Source organism: Triticum aestivum, chromosome 7D (genome assembly GCF_018294505.1).
Source record: "Triticum aestivum cultivar Chinese Spring chromosome 7D, IWGSC CS RefSeq v2.1, whole genome shotgun sequence".
Lineage (NCBI taxonomy): Eukaryota > Viridiplantae > Streptophyta > Magnoliopsida > Poales > Poaceae > Triticum > Triticum aestivum.
In genome coordinates, this window is record NC_057814.1 from 435,538,077 (window position 1) to 435,558,308 (window position 20,232).

General features: G+C 45.9%; 1 pseudogene; it reads right to left on the reverse strand.

Moving 5' to 3' along the window:
* Positions 1-15,017: 15,017 nt before the first annotated feature.
* On the reverse strand, positions 15,018-15,930 carry LOC123166520 (putative E3 ubiquitin-protein ligase SINA-like 6; annotated as a pseudogene).
* Between the last annotated feature and the right edge of the window lie 4,302 nt (positions 15,931-20,232).

Consider the following 20,232-nt stretch of genomic DNA (forward strand, 5'->3'; position numbering starts at 1 on the left):
GATGTTTGCATGACATTGTATTGCCGCACAAAACTCTTCTCTTTTTCTCTACATGTTCAGCATGACTGTGTACAATATCTGACATGCATACGAAAAAAATATGGTGAGATTATGTAAGGAGAGCATGCAGAAATTTAGAGTGATGGTAACAACCAGTGGATGGATCCAAAAATTAAGATAGCAGGCTGATGATTGCTTTAATTTAATAAAAAGACAGATTATGATTGCTTTACTATTTGTTTCCCACCCAAGATTTATTGTGGAATCTGAATGTTACTGTCGAAACTGAACGCAATGGTAGCAGAGAGGCACTTGACATGTAGTTTAGGGAGGGCCTACCTTTCATCTTCGACCTGCACCCCCCTGAGCTGCCAGCCACCACCGGCCGAACCGCCGGCCCCAGCGCCGCCTCGCCGCCCCGAAACAACTCCGCACCGCCGGTCCGCCGCCGCCCCAGCCAGCCCTATAGGCCCCCCGCCCCCACCCTGAACCCTAAGATAGATAGTGGGGTACCTCTCCGGTGAGCCCCCGTCCCCGCTGCGGGTGGTACTTCCTTAACTCCGGTGAGCCCCCCCACTCCCTGAAAATCGACTGACCCAAAAGTCAATTCAGTCGACAGAAGTGTAGCTAAATCGGAGCAGAGCAGCAGCATGAGCGAGGGGAAGAGCAGCAGCAGCAGCGCGAGCGAGCGAGCGAGAGCCGGTGCAGCAGCAGCTGGGCGAGCAAGCGATCGAGCGAGAGCCGGAGCAGCAGCAGCGCGAGCGAGCGAGCGAGAGCCGGAGCACCAGCACCAGATCTGGCTGGTATGGACGCTGCCGCCGAAGGGGCCTCGCACTGGGGGAGAGCCACCGTGGAGATGTCGCCCGCAGTGCCGGCTTCAAGGTAGCCGCTCCATGGGGGTGCAGGATGGAGCACCGTCGGCGTCGGGAGGTCGAGCTAAGGAGAAGGTGCGATGCGATGAGTGTACAACCTCTTTGGTGCCGCCGAGTAGGCCTCGGCTTCGTCCGAGGAGTCGGTGAGGATGCTGCGGTTCTGGTGGAGCAGGTTAAGGCGGCGCTATGGGGATGGAGCAGCCGCGATAGACGAGACGATCGTCGGAGCATCTCCTTGGAGCTGGAGGACGGGGCGGCTGAACCGGCAGGACGACGAGATGGACGACGGATCCTCATCCGGGGAGGTGGACGAGGGACGTCGAGCTGTTGCGGTGGACGACGTCGTCATGGAAGAGGCTCCGGCTGGGCAGCGGTGAGGTGGCGGATGGAGGAGGGTGGGGTTTCGCGGCTGGAGCGGGGAGGTTATGGCGGCCTAGGATTTCGAATGGCAAAAAGGAGGTGATGGGAGGGGGTGAACCATGACTTAGGGACGCGCTTGTCCAAAATGTAGGATGTGTTACAAAAGTACCCCGCACCAATTTGAACTAGCGGCCCTTTCGGCTTAGGGTTAGAAGGGGGATTTCGCGTGTCGGGATTTGGCAGCTGGAGGGAGTTTTCGCACGCGTTTAATTTCGGGATAGCAAGGCGCAGGTCGTGAAGGCACCAGTTTTGGGAGCACGATATCTAAATTTTTGGGATATAACAAGGCGCGGGTTGAATTTTAGGGACAAGCCTAACGTGTAATATTGTACTTGTACATACCAAATCAATTCGCACTTCCCTCAAGCAAAAAGAAAACAAAAAAATAAAACTATTCACACCACACAAAGAGAGAGTCTTGCCCCATTTTACTATAAAAATGCTATTCAAAGCTACTCCCTCCTTCCATCTATATAGGGCCTAATGCGTTTTTCGATGCGAACTTTGACCAAATATTAGAGCAATAATATATGACATGCAACTTACACAAAGCACACCGTTAAATTCGTCTGTGAAAGGTTCTTTCAATGATATAATTTTTACATTGTGCATGTCATGTACTATTAATCTTGCCAATAGTCAAAGGCGGTCTTAAAAAATGCATTACGCCCTATATAGATGGAAGGAAGGAGTATGAATCCATGTTATGTCCAATTAATTTTTTTCACTTGTTGTATAATGCATGTAACCTACTCATACCAACATTTTAGTGCATTCCAAATGTCTATACTACCGCTGCAATTCGAACTAAATTTGAATTCGTTTCTCTATTTCAATAAGAATCTATAATCATGATTGTTGCCAACTTCAACCATCATTCGTGTATTACCTTAATAACACACCACATGATTACTATAGAGATAGATATGAACTATGTGTACTACATGACTCGAATTCTATTTTTTGAATACACTTGATGTTGATTCCAAATAATAGTACATTTGATGTACTAACTATATATTCATAATCTAAACCATGTTCCATGCGTGTACACCGTGTTTATCACACATAGTATAGTGTCCCTCCCCCTACATTATGACAAGTATTTAGACCTGAGCTGCAAAAGCCACACATTAGCCCAAATTATGATCAATGTTCTATATGTTATACGTAGTACTAGCAAGATGCCCATGCGTTCCACAGAACATCAACATGGTCAAGGGGAGGCCTAATTTGCAAATATGGAGAGGCGTGTGGGTATCTTTTTTCAAAATTGCCATAGTTTCCTTCCTATCCGTCAGATATAAATCGGACGGCCTATATTGCAGGATGGCACCATCATCAACAACTCCGTTTTTTTATAAGAGTAGAGATAAAATATATTATATGTAGTATAACATGTTCATAACCACACCATGTGTATCACCGTTATATATATTCACACATGCGTCAGTTTAAAACACTATGATAAATTCTTCAAATATCTGAATTCGCTTTTTATAATGAAGTATGATCTCTATTCGTCTTTTACACCCACACAATCCTCTTATCTTTGTAGCTAGCTAGCGCTAACTTTCTCTCGTGCATGCAGACGCCCGCCCCTCTCACCCTCCCTCAGCATTCTCTAGCTCCATCGCGCAAATTCGTCTTTTCACTTTAGGTCGTTCACCCACGGTGTGTGTAGGCCCCCCAGCTCCTTCTTTACGGCACACATCGATCGATATCCTCTCTAGCCAGGTGTGCCTAGCACAAACACAAGCTTCCCCTCTTCTCTTATCACCATACATGCCTCACTCCCACCACTCTTTTCATCGATCTCGTACTCGCACACTCCTTCCCCCTTGAATAGTACGACTCTCGCACCACCTCCTAGATGCATCCCTCTCTCTCTCTCTATCCTTCTCCCCGTGCCTCATTTGCTTCTAACACACACATGCATGTATACCGATCGATCTCCCAACATATACCTAGGTCGACTTTAACTATCCCCCCCATAAATCGACGTACCTCACAAGTTATGTCTCTTCTTTCTCTGACAAAGGACGATTGATCTTCCTATGTAGTTATGTCTGCTTACCACAGCCATATCTTTCCCCCCTCATCATTCGTGCATGCCTCCTGACCCATCTCTCACACGCACGTGCACAGACAGGCAGCCATCCCCTCTCTTATTGACATTGCAGGCGTGCCCTTCGGTTGTCTAGCAAGCCTATCTCACCATTTGTTAGAAGCAACTCCACTACCACCCCCTCCAACACTCTAGCTCTGTCTCTCTCCCAACCTTATTCCTCTCCTACACATATGCATGGATGCCGACCGATCTCCCTTAATACATGAGGTAGATCGATCTCCCTTAATACATGAGGTAGGCCTCTCTCCTCCTCCACACATATACCAGCCATTGTACCTCTATAGTTAATTAGGCCTCCCTCCCCCCCCACACACCGATAGTCGAGCGCTGTAGGTAGGTATCCATGCCAAAGAGACAAACCGCACCCGTCCCCTCTCTCGTTCTAGTAGGCCAGCCACTCTATATCTTTGACATGGGCACATACAAAGTCGATGGTACTCTTTATCGACCGCGCGCGCGCACACACACACACATCATCCCTCTCTTCGATTCTATGGACACCTCAAGTCGATGATACCTCCACTCTCTTCTCGTGGATCGCCCCCTCTATATATATGATATATCCAGGACTCTATTTCACACACATTGCATATGTTACATTTTTTGATTGACCCCCCCCCCCCAAAAAAAACTCTCACAAACCCACACACTATATCTCTCTACATTTGTATCTCTCTCACACAACCCCACGTAGGTGGTGTACGTATACAAGAAGAGAATAGGTGCACCGTGCACGTACTCACGCTTCGTGCCCAGCCACACCCGCGCGGGTACACGGTGGAGCTCATTTCTGTACGAAATGGCAGCCTGCTAATTTGAACACGTGTAGCGGTTGTTTACCTACGGAGGTCGTGTACCACGCGTGCATGAAACAAAGTTCGACTTGATGCGTTGTCGCATTACTTTTAAATAAAGTTATATCACTCAATGGCATGTACACAGAATATAAAACGATTTTTATGGAGAAAAAGGTAGTCCGCTCCACTATATACAATGGAGCCTCCCTGCCTGGTTGGTCTCTCTTCAGAGTATCTCACACAAGGCTGCGGTGGCCTCTCTCTCTCTCTCTCTCACCGTTGGTCACTGATCCGGTCGCATCCCGTCCGCCGGCGGAAAGGGAGGACGTGCATCGTTTCTCCGTTCGACGGCGCCGAGGCAGCACGTCCCGATCTGCGGTACACGTCGTTCTCTCTGACCAAGCTTCGGCGTGGTAGGGCCTACGCCACCTGCTCGCTGCCGCAGTATGGGCAGATTCCGCCTGCCGCCGCTCACCTAGTTACATCCCGACGACCACCAGGTATCCCCTCTTGCCTTGCTCCACTGCCCGTCTTCCCACGTCGCTGCATGTGGATCTTCCATAGTTCTTTGCACAAAATGTAGCTCGTTCGGCGTACTTTCCATATTGCAATCTCGTCCGCACACCGTTTTAGACAAACACAACCGTGTTGTTATCTTCCCTAGGACAAGGAATATGCTTCTTTTTTGTCGTTGCAACTGCCATCAACAATATTTGTCTTTTTACAAATTTCAAATGGGCATATTTTAGAGTGTAGATTCACTCATTTTGCTTCGTATGTGTACTCCCTCCGTTCCTAAATATTTGTCTTTCTAGAGATTTCAACAAGTGACTACATACGGAGCAAAATGAGTGAATCTACACTCTAAAATATGTCTATATACATCCGTACGTAGTAGTTGCTACCTCTTGAGCACTGCGTTGGTTTTCCCTTGAAGAGGAAAGGGTGATGCAGCAAAGTAGCGTAAGTATTTCCCTCAGTTTTTGAGAACCAAGGTATCAATCCAGTAGGAGACCACGCTCGAGTCCCACGCACCTACACAAACAAATAAGAACCTCGCAACCAACACGATAAAGGGGTTGTCATCCCTTCACGGTCACTTACGAGTGTGAGATCTGATAGATATGATAAGATAATATTTTTGGTGTTTTTATAATAAAGAGTAAATAAAGATGCAAAGTAAAATAAACGGCGGTAGAAATAGCTAAGTGTTGGAAGATTAATATGATGGAAAATAGACCCGGGGGCCATAGGTTTCACTAGTGGCTTCTCTCAAGAGCATAAGTATTACGGTGGGTAAACGAATACTGTCGAGCAATTGATAGAATTGAGCATAGTTATGAGAACATCTAGGTATGATCATGTATATAGGCATCACTTCCGCGACAAGTAGACCAAAACGATTCTGCATCTACTACTATTACTCCACACATCGACCGCTATCCAGCATGCATCTAGAGTATTAAGTTCATAAGAACAGAGTAATGCTTTAAGAAATATGACATGATGTAGAGGGATAAACTCATGCAATATGATATAAACCCCGTCTTTTTATCCTCGATGGCAACAATACAATATGTGCCTTGCTGCCCCTACTGTCACTGGGAAAGGACACCACAGGATTGAACCCAAAGCTAAGCACTTCTCCCATTGCAAGAAAGGTCAATCTAGTAGGCCAAACCAAACTGATAATTCAAAGAGACTTGTAAAGATAACCAATCATACATAAAAGAATTCAGAGGAGATTCAAATATTGTTCATAGATAAACTTGATCATAAACCCACAATTCATCGGATCTCGACAAACACACCGCAAAAGAAGATTACATCGAATAGATCTCCAAGAAGATCGAGGAGAACATTGTATTGAGATCCAAAGAGAGGGAAGCAGCCATCTAGCTAATAACTATGGACCCGAAGGTCTGAGGTAAACTACTCACACATCATCGGAGAGGCTATGGTGTTGATGTAGAAGCCCTCCGTGATCGATGCCCCCTTCGGCGGAGCACCGGAAAAGGCCCCAAGATGGGATCTCACGGGTACAGAAGGTTGCGGAGGTGGAAATAGGGTTTTTGCTCCGTATATGATGTTTCCAGGGTGTATGTGTATATATAGGTGAAAGAAGTCGGTCAGGGGAGCCACGAGGGGCCCACGAGGGTGGAGGGCGCGCCCAGGGGGGTAGGCGCGCCCCCCTACCTCGTGCCCTCCTCATTGATTTCTTGACGTGGACTCCAAGTCCCCTGGATCACGTTCATTCCGAAAATCACGTTCCCGAAGGTTTCATTCCGTTTGGACTCCGTTTGATATTCCTTTTCTGCGAAACACTGAAATAGGCAAAAAACAGCAATCTGGCCTGGGCCTCCGGTTAATATGTTAGTCCCAAAAATAATATAAAAGTGTATAATAAAGCCCATTAAACATCCAAAACAGAATATAATATAGCATGGAACAATAAAAAATTATAGATACGTTGGAGACGTATCAAGCATCCCAAGCTTAATTCCTGCTCGTCCTCGAGTAGGTAAATGATAAAAACAGAATTTTTGATGTGAAATGCTACTTAGCATAATTTTCAATGTAGTTCTTCTTATTGTGGCACGAATGTTCAGATTCGATATGATTCAAGATAAAAATTTAATGTTGACATAAAAACAATAATACTTCAAGCATGCTAACCAAGAAATTATGTCTTATCAAAATAACATAGCCAAAGCAAGTTATCCCTACAAATTCATATAGTCTGGCTATGCTCCATCTTCACCACACAAAATATTCATATCATGTACAACCCCAGTTTTAGCCAAGCAATTGGTTCATACTTTTTAACGCGCTTCAGCCTTTTCAACCTTTACGCAATACATGAGCGCAAGCCATGGATATAGCACTATGGTGGAATAAGGTATAATGATAGGGGTTATGTCGGAAGACAAAAAAGGAGAAAGTCTCACATCGACGAGGCTAATCAACGGGCTATGGAGATGCCCATCAATTGATGTCAATGCTAGGAGTAGGGATTGCCATGCAACGGATGCACTAGAGCTATAAGTGTATGAAAGCTCAACAAAACAAACTAAGTGGGTGTGCATCCAACTTGCTTGCTCATGAAGACCTCGGGCATTTGAGGAAGCCCATCATTGGAATATACAAGCCAAGTTCTATAATGAAATTTCCCACTAGTATATGAAAGTGACAAAATGAGAGACTCTCTATCATGAAGATCATGGTGCTACTTTGAAGCACAAGTGTGGTAAGAGGATAGTAACATTGTCCCTTCTCTCTTTTTCTCTCATTTTTTTTATTTGGGCCTTTTCTCTTTTTTTCATGGCCTATTTTTTTTATTTAGTCCGGAGTCTCATCCCGACTTGTGGGGGAATCATAGTCTCCATCATCCTTTCCTCACTTGGGACAATTCTCTAATAATGATGATCATCACACTTTTATTTACTTACAACTCATGAATTACAACTCGATACTTAGAACAAGATATGACTCTATGTGAATGCCTCCGGCGGTGTACCGGGATATGCAATGAATCAAGAGTGACATGTATGAAAGAATTATGAACGGTGGCTTTGCCACAAATACGATGTCAACTACATGATCATGCAAAGCAATATGACAATAATGGAGCGTGTCATGATAAACGAAACGATGGAAAGTTGCATGGCAATATATCTCGGAATGGCTATGGAAATGCCATAATAGGTAGGTATGGTGGCTGTTTTGAGGAAGATATAAGGAGGTTTATGTGTGATAGAGCATATCATATCACGGGGTTTGGATGTATCGGGGAAGTTTGCACCTACTCTCAAGGTGAGAAAGGGCAATGCACGGTACCATAGAGGCTAGAAAATTATGGAAAGTTAAGTGTGTATATAATCCATGGACTCACATTAGTCATAAAGAACTCATATACTTATTGCAAAAGTTTATTAGCCCTCGAAGCGAAGTACTACTACGCATGCTCCTAGGGGAAGGGTTGGTAGGAGTTAACCATCGCGCGATCCCGACCGCCACACAAAGGATGACAATCAATAAATACCTCATGCTCCGACTTCGTTACATAACGGTTCACCATACGTGCATGCTACGGGAATCACAAACTCCAACACAATTATTCCTCAATTTCACAATTACTCAACTAGCACAACTATCATATTACCACCTTTATATCTCAAAACAGTTATCAAGCATCAAATTTCTCATGATATTATAATTAAATCAAATTGCCATGCTGTTTTAAGACTCTCAAAATAATATAAGGGAAGCATGAGAGATCAATAGTTTCTATAAAATTAAACCACCACCGTGCTCTAAAAAGATATAAGTGAAGCACTAGAGCAAAACTATATAGCTCAAAAGATATAAGTGAAGCACATAGAGTATTCTAATAAATTCCAATTCACGTGTGTCTCTCCCAAAAGGTGTGTACAGCAAGGATGATTGTGCTAAATAAAAAGCAAAGACTCAAATCATACAATACGCTCCAAGCAAAACACATATCATGTGGTGAATAAAAATATAGCTCCAAGTAAAGTTACCGATTGATGTAGACGAAAGAGGGGATGCCTTCCGGGGCATCCCCAAGCTTTGGCTTTTGGCGTCCTTAGATTATCTTGGGGTGCCATGGGCATCCCCAAGCTTAGGCTCTTTCCACTCCTTGTTCCATAATCCATCAAATCTTTACCCAAAACTTGAAAACTTCACAACACAAACCTTAACAGAAAATCTCGTGAGCTCCGTTAGCGAAAGGAAACAAAACACCACTTCAAGGTACTGTATTGAACTCATTATTTATTTATATTGGTGTTAAACTTACTGTATTCCAACTTCTCTATGGTTTATAAACTATTTTACTAGCCATAGATTTATCAAAATAAGCAAACAACACACAAAAAACAGAATCTGTCAAAAACAGAACAGTCTGTAGTAATCTGTAACTAACGCAAACTTCTGTAACTCAAACAATTCTACAAAAATAGGACGAACTAGACAATTTTTTTATTGATCCGCAGCAATTGGAATCAGTATTTTATCACGTTCTGGTGATTTTTAACAATTGTTTTCGTGAACAGAAAGTTTCTGGAATTTTTAGCAAGATCAAATAACTATCATCCAAGAAGATCCTATAGGTTTAACTTGGCACAAACACTAATTAAAACATAAAAACAAATCTAACCAGAGGCTAGATCAAATATTTATTCCTAAACAGAAGCAAAAAGCAAAAAACTAAAATAAAATTGGGTTGCCTCCCAACAAGCACTATCGTTTAACGCCCCTAGCTAGGCATAAAAGCGAGGATAAATCTAAGTATTGCCATCTTTGGTAGGCAATTATTCAATAAGACACCTATGAACCCTAGGAGTTTCTTTCTTTTTATTAATTATCAAACTCCTAGACACAAAATCAAGAAAATCATTTGTAGCAAACGGTTCCTTAATGATAGCAAAAAGATTGGGATGCACACTTATTGATTTTAGATCCGCAGTTTCCTTACTAGAGGATTCACCCTTATTTTTAGGAACATAAACAAGCTTGGAAATTTTGGTAGGAGGATTTGGACTATTTTTAACGGAAGAAAAAGTGGTCCCCAAGTTGGTGATAATTCCCTCAAGTTTATCAATCCTAGTAGAATCTTGATCTATTCTTTCATTAACTATAGGTTCTTTTTCCTTAAAACTTTTCAGAATGGCTCCCACCTTAGATCCATATTGGGTAATTTGGTTGTGGATCTTTTTATCCAAATTCTCAATCAACTCTACAGTAGCAACTTTATTTTGAATAATTTCAAGCCTTTGCATCACATGTACCAAAGTTAACATAGTTCCATTAACCAAAAGAGGTGGTGAGCCAAACAAATCTATCATAGCATTATAAGAATCAAAAGTATGGCTACCCAAGAAATTCCCTCCGGTAATGGTATCAAGAATATATCTATACCAAGTAGTTGCACCTACGTAAAAATTGCGGAGAAGAATGGAAGTAGATTGCTTCCTGGTAGATCTGTTTTGAGCATTGCAAATTCTATACCAAGCGTCTTTTAGATTTTCTCCCTCCCTTTGTTTAAAATTGAGAACTTCATTCTCGGGAGACAAAGGAGAAGATAAGGGACTAGCCATAACGACTAGGCAAGCAAGAAAGCGACGAACGGAAAAGAGTAGGCGAATAAAACGGCAAGGGTGAAGTGGGGGAGAGGAAAACGAGAGGCAAATGGCAAATAATGTAATGCGAGGGATAAGGGTTTGTGATGGGTACTTGGCATGTCTTGACTTGTGCGTAGACTCCCCGGCAACGGCGCCAAAAATCCTTCTTGCTACCTCTTGAGCACTGCGCTGGTTTTCCCTTGAAGAGGAAAGGGTGATGCAGCAAAGTAGCGTAAGTATTTCCCTTAGTTTTTGAGAACCAAGGTATCAATCCAGTAGGAGACCACGCTCGAGTCCCATGCACCTACACAAACAAATAAGAACCTCGCAACCAACACAATAAAGGGGTTGTCAATCCCTTCACGGTCACTTACGAGAGTGAGATCTGATAGATATGATAAGATAATATTTTTGGTATTTTTATAATAAAGAGTAAATAAAGATGCAAAGTAAAATAAACGGCGATAGAAATAGCTAAGTGTTGGAAGATTAATATGATGGAAAATAGACCCGGGGGCCATAGGTTTTACTAGTGGCTTCTCTCAAGAGCATAAGTATTACGGTGGGTAAACGAATTACTGTCGAGCAATTGATAGAATTGAGCATAGTTATGAGAATATCTAGGTATGATCATGTATATAGGCATCATGTCCGCGACAAGTAGACCGAAATGATTCTGCATCTACTACTATTACTCCACACATCGACCGCTATCCAGCATGCATCTAGAGTATTAAGTTCATAAGAACAGAGTAATGCTTTAAGAAAGATGACATGATGTAGAGGGATAAACTCATGCAATGTGATATAAACCCCATCTTTTTATCCTCGATGGCAAAAATACAATATGTGCCTTGCTGCCCCTGCTGTCACTGGGAAAGGACACTGCAAGATTGAACCCAAAGCTAAGCATTTCTCCCATTGCAAGAGAGATCAATCTAGTAGCCCAAACAAAACTGATAATTCAAAGAGACTTGCAAAGATAACCAATCATACATAAAAGAATTTAGAGGAGATTCAAATATTGTTCATAGATAAACTTGATCATAAACCCACAATTCATCGGATCTCGACAAACACATTGCAAAAGAAGATTACATCGAATAGATCTCCAAGAAGATCGAGGAGAACATTGTATTGAGATCCAAAGAGAGAGAAGAAGCCATCTAGCTAATAAATATGGACCCGAAGGTCTGAGGTAAACTACCCACACATCATCGGAGAGGCTATGGTGTTGATGTAGAAGCCCTCCGTGATCGATGCCCCCTCCGGCGGAGCGCCGGAAAAGGCCCCAAGATGGGATCTCATGGTACAGAAGGTTGCGACGGTGGAAATAGGGTTTTTTCTCCGTATATGATGTTTCCAAGGTGTATGGGTATATATAGGCGAAAGAAGTCGGTCAGGGGAGCCACGAGGGGCCCACGAGGGTGGAGGGCGCGCCCAGGGGATAGGCGCGCCCCCTGCCTCGTGCCCTCATCGTTGCTTTCTTGACGTGGACTCCAAGTCATCTGGCGTTCGTTCCGAAAATCACGTTCCCGAAGGTTTCATTCCGTTTGGACTCCGTTTGTTATTCCTTTTCTGCGAAACACTAAAATAGGCAAAAAATAGCAATCTGGCCTGGGCCTCCAGTTAATAGGTTAGTCCCCAAAATAATATAAAACTGTATAATAAAGCCCATTAAACATCCAAAACAGAATATAATATAGCATGGAAAAATGAAAAATTATAGATACGTTGGAGACGTATCAGTACTCCATTTGAATCTCTAAAAAGACAAATATTTGAGTAGTCACTCATTGAAATCTCTAGAAAGACAAATACTCCGGAGTATATTTAAGAACCGAGGGGGTAGTGCACAGCCGCATGGGAGACTCAGACCGGTCATTGCGCCTCATTAATAGTGAGTAATGAGCAGTCAAATCAAAAGCCCCACCTTTCCCACTGTAAGTTGCGCGGAAGAAGCAACCATCAATACGCTCTTCTTTGAATCCGCTCATACTACTCCATCCGTCACTGTTTATAGAGCGCGCTTCAGAAAAAGAGAAAATCTCTGGGACCAAGGTGACTAGCGATCGGCCTGAAAAATAGCATTGGTAGTTATAGCATGGCGTCTATTACTAGAGGAAATAATGCGTACACACATGCATGCAGTGCTTCCACCCCGGGTAGACACATGCATGCACTTACTCCACTCCGTAGTACTACATCGAGAGAAAATTGCGGTTACCACGCCCTAATTAATTGAGCATTAAACCAAACGCGTCTAAAGTCTCTCTGGTGGTGGAAATGCATTGAGAGAAATGCATCATGATGAAGCGCGCCCTGTAAACTGTGACGGAGGGAGGAGTAGTATGAAGGTGCAAAACCAAGTACGCGTATGGCTAGACAGTCAACGCACATCCTCTTGGCATATCACTGACATGTGGGACCGGAGTGTGAGCAAACCAATCTCAATTGACGGCAAAATGGCCAACCCGCCGTTCCTTGAGAGAGACGAGGAGCGAGAACACACAGACGGGCTCGCACGGAGGCCAAGATATATTCGAGCATGGTTGATTGATATCATCATTACATGTTGGGCTGCCGTTTTCCGCCCTTCTCCAGAATAAATGTGTACTTTATTAGAGATTAAGAAAAATAAGAGTACAGAGGCTCCACCATGCGGTTCTAGTAGTAGTACTACTCGTACTACTAAACCTTGCGCTTCGCTCTTCGCCTCTTCGTGAAGTTGAACAATGATGGTACTCCGCATGTTCGGTACTACAGTGTATGCCTCTGGCAATCTGACACCGAATGAACTGATGCATGTCCACCGCCTGGGTGAGGGTATGTTGCATTAGTCAAAAGGCGTAAGCGAGCTTCACCTTGTCCTGCAAGCTTCTCCTCTTTCTGCGAGTTGACGGGACACACCAACAAGTAGTGCTAGTCCATACTCCCTCCTTTCCGGTTAATATGGCTTAATCTTTTTTGCGGGTAAATGAGAGAGCTTTATTCATATATAGGCATTCTTAGGACGATCAGCCAAGACACTGGTCACTAGGAAGCGAGGTACCCCGCAAAAAAAGAAGTAGGAAGCGAGGTGTTTCATCAAGCCACCTCTTGGCCACATTCAAAGTGCAGCAAGCACGGTTCGCACAAAGATGCGCCGCAAGGTTTGCTGACCTGTTTACATGCTGAATAACAAAAAAAAGAGGAAATATTACCGAGCGCTCCTATTTGTAACAGGATATGAGCCAGAATTAAGCGAGAATTGTGGCGAGTGTTCCATGCAATCAACTTCCATTATCACATGCGAGAACCCTCGAAGAGAACCAAATGTGTTGAAGATTGCTTTATCACATTTTAAAAATATAAGAAGTGTGCAGACGCTCCTCCATCCGGTTCCTAGTACTAGTATAGTAGTACATACCTCTATAGACTATAGTAGTAGTACTAGTACTAGTAAACTTTGCGCTTGGCTGTTCGCCTCTTCGGGAAGTGCAACAATAATAGTACTACTAGTATAGTGTATGCTTCTGGCAATCTGACACCGAATTAACTGTTGCACGTCCACCGCCTGAGCGAAGGACAGCTTGCATTAGTCAAAAGTTTCTCCTTGTCCTGCGAGCCACCGCGCGCAAGCTTCTCCTCGTTCGGCAAGTTGACGGGACACAGCAAAGTAATGCTAGTCCATACTGCCTCCTCTCCGGTTAATATGGCTTAATTTCAAACGAGATAAATACACTGTCTGTCACTGTATATTTGTAAAAATACGGTTAGTGGACTTCATAATACGCTCATTGCGCTCAATATATACATTTTCCGGTGTTTATACGGTCACTAGCTCACCCTGGCTGAGTATGTGTGTGCATGCACGTGTAGGTTGAGCACTTGAGTGTGACCGTGTGTGTTCCGTCGTGTGCTCGGACATGCATGCATTAGGGCGTCGCGCGCGTTTTTGCGTCCATGTGTACGTGTGACTATTGCATACACATAGGGGGAGTACGTGTAGGGGCCACTAAAGGAGCAGACAAATCACACAGTAAGTTAGTCGGAAGAAGCAACCATCATTTCACTCTTTAATGACACGTATGCAATATAAAATGGTTGATATGGAGAGAAAAACAAAACCACTATATATACACTAGCAGGAGCCTAAGCTACAAGCCTGCTTGCTTGGGTTGCTCTCTTCACAAGCATAGAACGACGGTGGCCACACCGCTGGTCACATATCCGGCCTGATCCCGCAGTTGGGGGAAGGGAACAATGTTCTGCGTAGACGCGGTCGACATCGGCGAGGGAGAAAATCCACAGTCGGTGTGTCCCAATCGGGGGTAACCATGGTATGGGCCGATGCCGCGTCCCAACCGCCCTTCTAGCTACAGCCCGACGTCAGTTTCGAAAATATTAGTGCATGTCAACAAAAATTATACTAGTATCGTTGTTCCGTTTCGAAAAAAAAGCATATAAGCTGTTACTTCTTACCCAAAGGATCTTTATATCCAACAGACACAAAATATCCATTCAACTGTTCGAAATTACTTTCACTGCTGATCTGATGTCGAGGTAATTGCTGCATCGCCACCAAAACCCACCATCTCTTAAGCTAAAGTAGACCAAGCTAACCCCTATATTAGCATATTAGTCAGATAAACAGAAGGCACTGTAGAATCATTTAGGACGTGAGCTTGTCAATCTGAATGTGGAGGGACACCAGCTTAGCCCCGGCCAGCAGCTTGGGCGGAACTGTGAAGAAGGTCAGCTCCTGCACGGCGACGTCGCCGGGATCCCTGCTGCTTGTCACCTACATTTCCACCTTGACGGCGTCGGTCCTGCCTTTGGGCTCCCCCGGCGGGCCGTTCGCCCATAGCTTGGCCACGTAGTGCGGCAGTGGGGATGCCCCCGCTCTGATGCAGACGACCGACACGGCGATAGGCGCGCCGATGTCGAGCACGCCGCCGACCAAGAAAAACGCGCGGTCGTCCTCCTCCGCGAACAGCAAGAGCCGTGGCTCCGACAGTAGCACTTGCAGCTGGAGCGCCTTGCCGTACTAGATCCTGTGCACGGGCATGGGATGCACAGTGCTGATGTGGTGGGAGAGCACCGGCGGCGGGCCTTCGTAGCCGCAGACGGGCACGGGGCATTTGCAGGGCGCGAGTGGACACACGCTCTGGTTATCGGCGAGCTTGTGGTAAGTGACATAGAGCCCACAGCCTTCATGCGGGCACTCCACCCTCACCGAGGAGAGGACAGCGTCCACCGCCGTGTTCCGCACGTCGAAGCCGCCGCCGCGCTCGCACTTCTGGCACTGCCGCTGGTTCCCGGGGCGCTCGACGCGGCAGTCCGCGCAAGCCAGGTGCCCTCCCTTGCACTGCACAAATCAATCGAATGACACATCAATCAAGAAACCTGCACCTTGCTCGATCAGCCAAACGGACGAGGTGTATTCGAACCTCATACACTGGAGGCTTCAAGGGGTGGAGGCACAAGGGGCAGTGGAGCAAGGTGAGGTCCATCGAGACCATAGAGAGCTCCATCGTCGGGTCCTGTTCCGTCTGCATGATCTCGCCCTCCTCGTGCACAACCATCTCTCGCTTTATTAGGGCCGGGGCATTACAAAGCTTTACCGTCACATATTCATACTACTTCAAGGTGCATTAAATCAACACATGCAAGTATCAAAAGGAGAGTCACGGTATGCATGCATGTGTTGTAATTAATGCATCGGTAAACGCAAATTATTGAAATATATCGAGTGTAGTGCTTTGATGTGTCGCGTCAACTCGTACAAGACCGAGAAGTTTGATTACTACAACGCCCTCTCGCCTTAACCGCACCTGCCTTTGGCTGCATGACAGGTGGGCCACCGACCTGTTGGGCCCACCTATCATGGACGCAAAGGCAGGAGCAGTAAGTCAATGAAGCTGCGTCCCTCCCTTGCCCATGAGCGTGGTGGCTGGCAGGACTAGGAGAAGCTTTCGTTCGCTACACGCTCTCCCTCCCGTACGCGGTGGACATGCAGCAGTTCAATCAGTGTCAGATGGCTAGAAGCATACTGTAGTACTCCTCCACTGCAGTAGTACTCCCGAAGAGGCGAAGAGCCAAGCGCGGCCCGGACGCTCGTGTGGCAGTTTCATGTGAAGAGTAGTCTAGGATAGCGTGTACCGTGCCTGTAAGCTTAAAATCGTTGGGGTCGGCTCCATGCTATATTTTTTTATTAAAATAATCTTCTGGCCCTACCTGTCATCCTGGCGATTCTAGTTTGCACGCTCATCTGGTCAAGACAGGAATATATATTTTAATTTGTGGTGGGGTAAATGTTAGAGGTTGCAGCAAATGGAGTATTGTACACTGCGGGTCTTTCAGCCAAGTTTAGAGGCAACCATGTGGGGCCAGTGCTATGATGTGTCGCGTCAACTCGTACAACGAGGAGAAGCTTGATTTTACCACTACACGCCTTCTCCCTCGCCCATGCGCGGTGGGTCGCAGACGAGGACAGGCTTTTGCTTATAGTACTACAACAAGCTATCCCTCCCGCTCGCGGTGGACGAACATGCAGCAGTGGATTCGATACTGTAGAAGCAGTAGTAGTAACATCATTGTTCGTCTTCTCGAAGAGGCGAAGAGCCAAGTGCAACCCAAACGTGGCAGTTGCGAACCTTGGAGCACGCATATAGCCAGGCTCTTGCATGAGACAAAATTGCTATGTGAGCCCACTATTGTAGTACTCCCTCTGTCGGGAAATACTTGTCATCAAAATGAATAAAACGGGATGTATCTAGATGTATATTAGTTCTAGATACATCTTTTTTATCCATTTTGATGACAAGTATTTTTGGACGGAGGGAGTACTTGCTAGTATAGCCCTGTAAACCAGAAAGGAGTATTTGCCTTTCTAGAGATTTCAACAAGTGACTAGAGTACACCGAGACAGAGTACATATGGAGCAAAATGAGTGAATCTACACCGTAAATAAATACGTAGTTCTCTAGTTTTCCTCTCAGCCTTGGTCGTGGTGCACAATATTGAGTATACTAGTACTATCATCTTGAAATTTACGAAGTCACCATAGGCACCTCGTCGTCGACGGGAACATCTGCTAACACGCGATAGACACGAGCGGCAGTCGCCTCCATAGGTGCTTGAATGCCAAGGAGGGAGAGGGTAGCGGTTCCCGAGACGTTGAACGGTCAATGATGCATCCTCAAATTACTCTACATGCAGAGGGAATTAATTGGAGAAGCAGAATAGAGCCAGCACAATGTGAATGCAACAGAGTTTGGATTCTCATATAAAGGCGCCCCACCACTCCAATCCATCTACTCCTAGTCTCTGCGCAACACTGCTCGCTCCAATCCAAGACCAAGTGACCAGAAACCAGAAGCACCTATGGAGGCGATGGACGCGAGCGGTAGTCGGCTGTGCCAAATCATCCAAGGCGCCGGCCTGCGGCCCCGCACCGCATAGCGTTTCCAGACGGTGCTAGCGACCATCGGCGTCGTAGCCCTCGCCGACGCCGGCTTCGCCTCTGGCATGGATGACATGATGGTCAACTCCATCCACAAGTTCACCGCCATCAAGAAGCGCGCGGACGACCTTGCCGTACTGCTCTAGCCCATGCGCCCAAGCTCCTCATTGCCTGCCACCCTCATCGGCCTCCATGGTGATGAACTCTTTCAAGCCCTGGTGGACCTGCAGGTGCCGGAGGTCGCGACGAAGAATGTGCACCTCGAGGCCACGCTCGTCGCGCAGCGCCTCACCATGCAAGAAACCGTCGACCTGCACATCCACGTCTACGAGGAAATTGTCTACATAGGCCACTACAAGGCCAGCGAGGACAGAAAGACGTTGGCCTTCTTCCAGCGGCTGGAATCTTTGGACGCCATTGTTCAGAAGCACGTCGACCTGGCCACGAAAGCCGCTGCTACATAGCCGTCGTTCGGTGGGCCGGCGCCCTGAGTCGAGGAGGTGGACGTCGTCGATGGATGCATCTCTTCTTCTTGCCTCCTGTAACCAGCACTACATCGCCTCGTGGCCTTAATGTTTTATTAGTATAGGAGTATATGTGTGACGCCCAAAGACCGGTGATTCAGAAGACTTCCATATATTTCGTGATCACCGTATGTTTCTTTTTGCTTGCTCTATTTATTTTGCATTGCATCATGTCATCATGCCATCATGTCATTTAATTTTTAAAAAACTCAACTAAGTAAATTGCATGGATCTTCGATCCATTTAAATCGAGGGAAATGCACATGGTGATTTCTCTTTATAACATATATCCTCCCAATATTATTAGGGAGCTATAATAAAATATTCCATTAATTGGAGTTCACCATAACACACGTGCAATTTAATTCCATGCCTTTTCTATCTCAATATTCTTGACCTCAAACTTTTCCCATAAATTCTTTCTTCACTTTTCGAAGCCCCACCAAAATTTCTCAACATTTTTTTGGACCTTCCCAACCCTCACTTTCTATTCAAACCATTTGAATTTAAATCAAATGAGTTTGAATTTAAACTTTCGGTCATGCCCACTTCTATTTTTCCTGGTTCAAGCTCATTTTTGTGAGCCCGGAAAAATTATCCGCATGCCAAAGGCCTTTCTCTAACCTTTTTCCTTTCTCTCTTTTCTTTCTTCCTATTCTTTTACTGTTTTGGAAAATAAGAGAGAGGGAGAAGAGAGCCCAGCCAGGCCTCTGGCCACTTCCTTCTCTACCGGGCCGGCCTCTAAGGCCCAGTCGCGCCCCGTTGTAAACCCTAGTCTCCACTGCTCGTTCCCCTCATCTCCCATCGATCTCTCCCTCCTGCGCCGCCACATGCAACACACACATCGCCAGGGTGAGCCCTGCTCGATCCCCTCCTCCCTCGATGCGCCGTCGGAGAGAGAGAGAGAGAGAGAGAGAGAGAGAGAGCAGCGCCGCGCCCTCGTCTTGTTCCCCTCTGCCTCCTCCTCGTCACTGGAGTCCAGTCGCTGCGACCAGGAGCGCCACCGCCCTCGACCCACCTCGCCGTCGTCCATGGTCACGCCTTCGCCAAGTGCCAGCGCAGCCTCGCCGCATCCTGCCGTTCTCCGTCGTCGTCGGACCCGCGCCGTCCTCTGCTTCCTCTATGGCGACTAGGAGCCACCTCGCCCGCGCGTCTCCTCCACCAGCAGCCTGCAACCCAGATCGGCAAGTCCAAAAACGCCAAGTACCACGACGACCTTCGACATGTACCCCTACACCGCACCAAAACGCCGAGTTCCTCGCCGTGACCCCATACATCTACGGAAACTTGTGCGGCTATGAACGTGAATGACTACCGTCGCCTCCGGAGAGATCGGATGCATCAAGTCCCTCTCCGAGACGTGAACCACTACTTCCACTACCGTCGCGAGAACGTCTACTTCCATCTACACCGCATCGAACTCGTTCCGCCCTGAAAATGCACGCTTCGAAGGTATAACCCCGAGACGACGCCCGTAAAAGAATGCTTTGTTGTATGAGATGCCCATGTTTGCACCGTGTTCGAATTTGTCACTTGCACGGTCCTCCTCGTTTGCCTTGCGTCGACCCGTGGAAACCCGGTAATCGGATCACCCCACCATCTCTAGCATGTTCCGCACATCCGCACACTTGCTTCTTTTGCACCAGTATCTCCATGAGCTACCGGAACCGATATGTTGCCGTGGCACCATTTCCGTTTCACCGCCGTGGCACCCTTTTCCTTCCGCCATGGCGACAAATGCCTCGTATCATGCTCATGTCAACATTTCCATAAAATTGCTTAAAACTTGCATATGTCATCGGCATCATGATAATAACATTAAAAACGTTTAAAATTGTTGTTTGCTTTAAATTGCTAAATGACATATGGGGATTTTCTGGAATTGTTATTTGTTATTT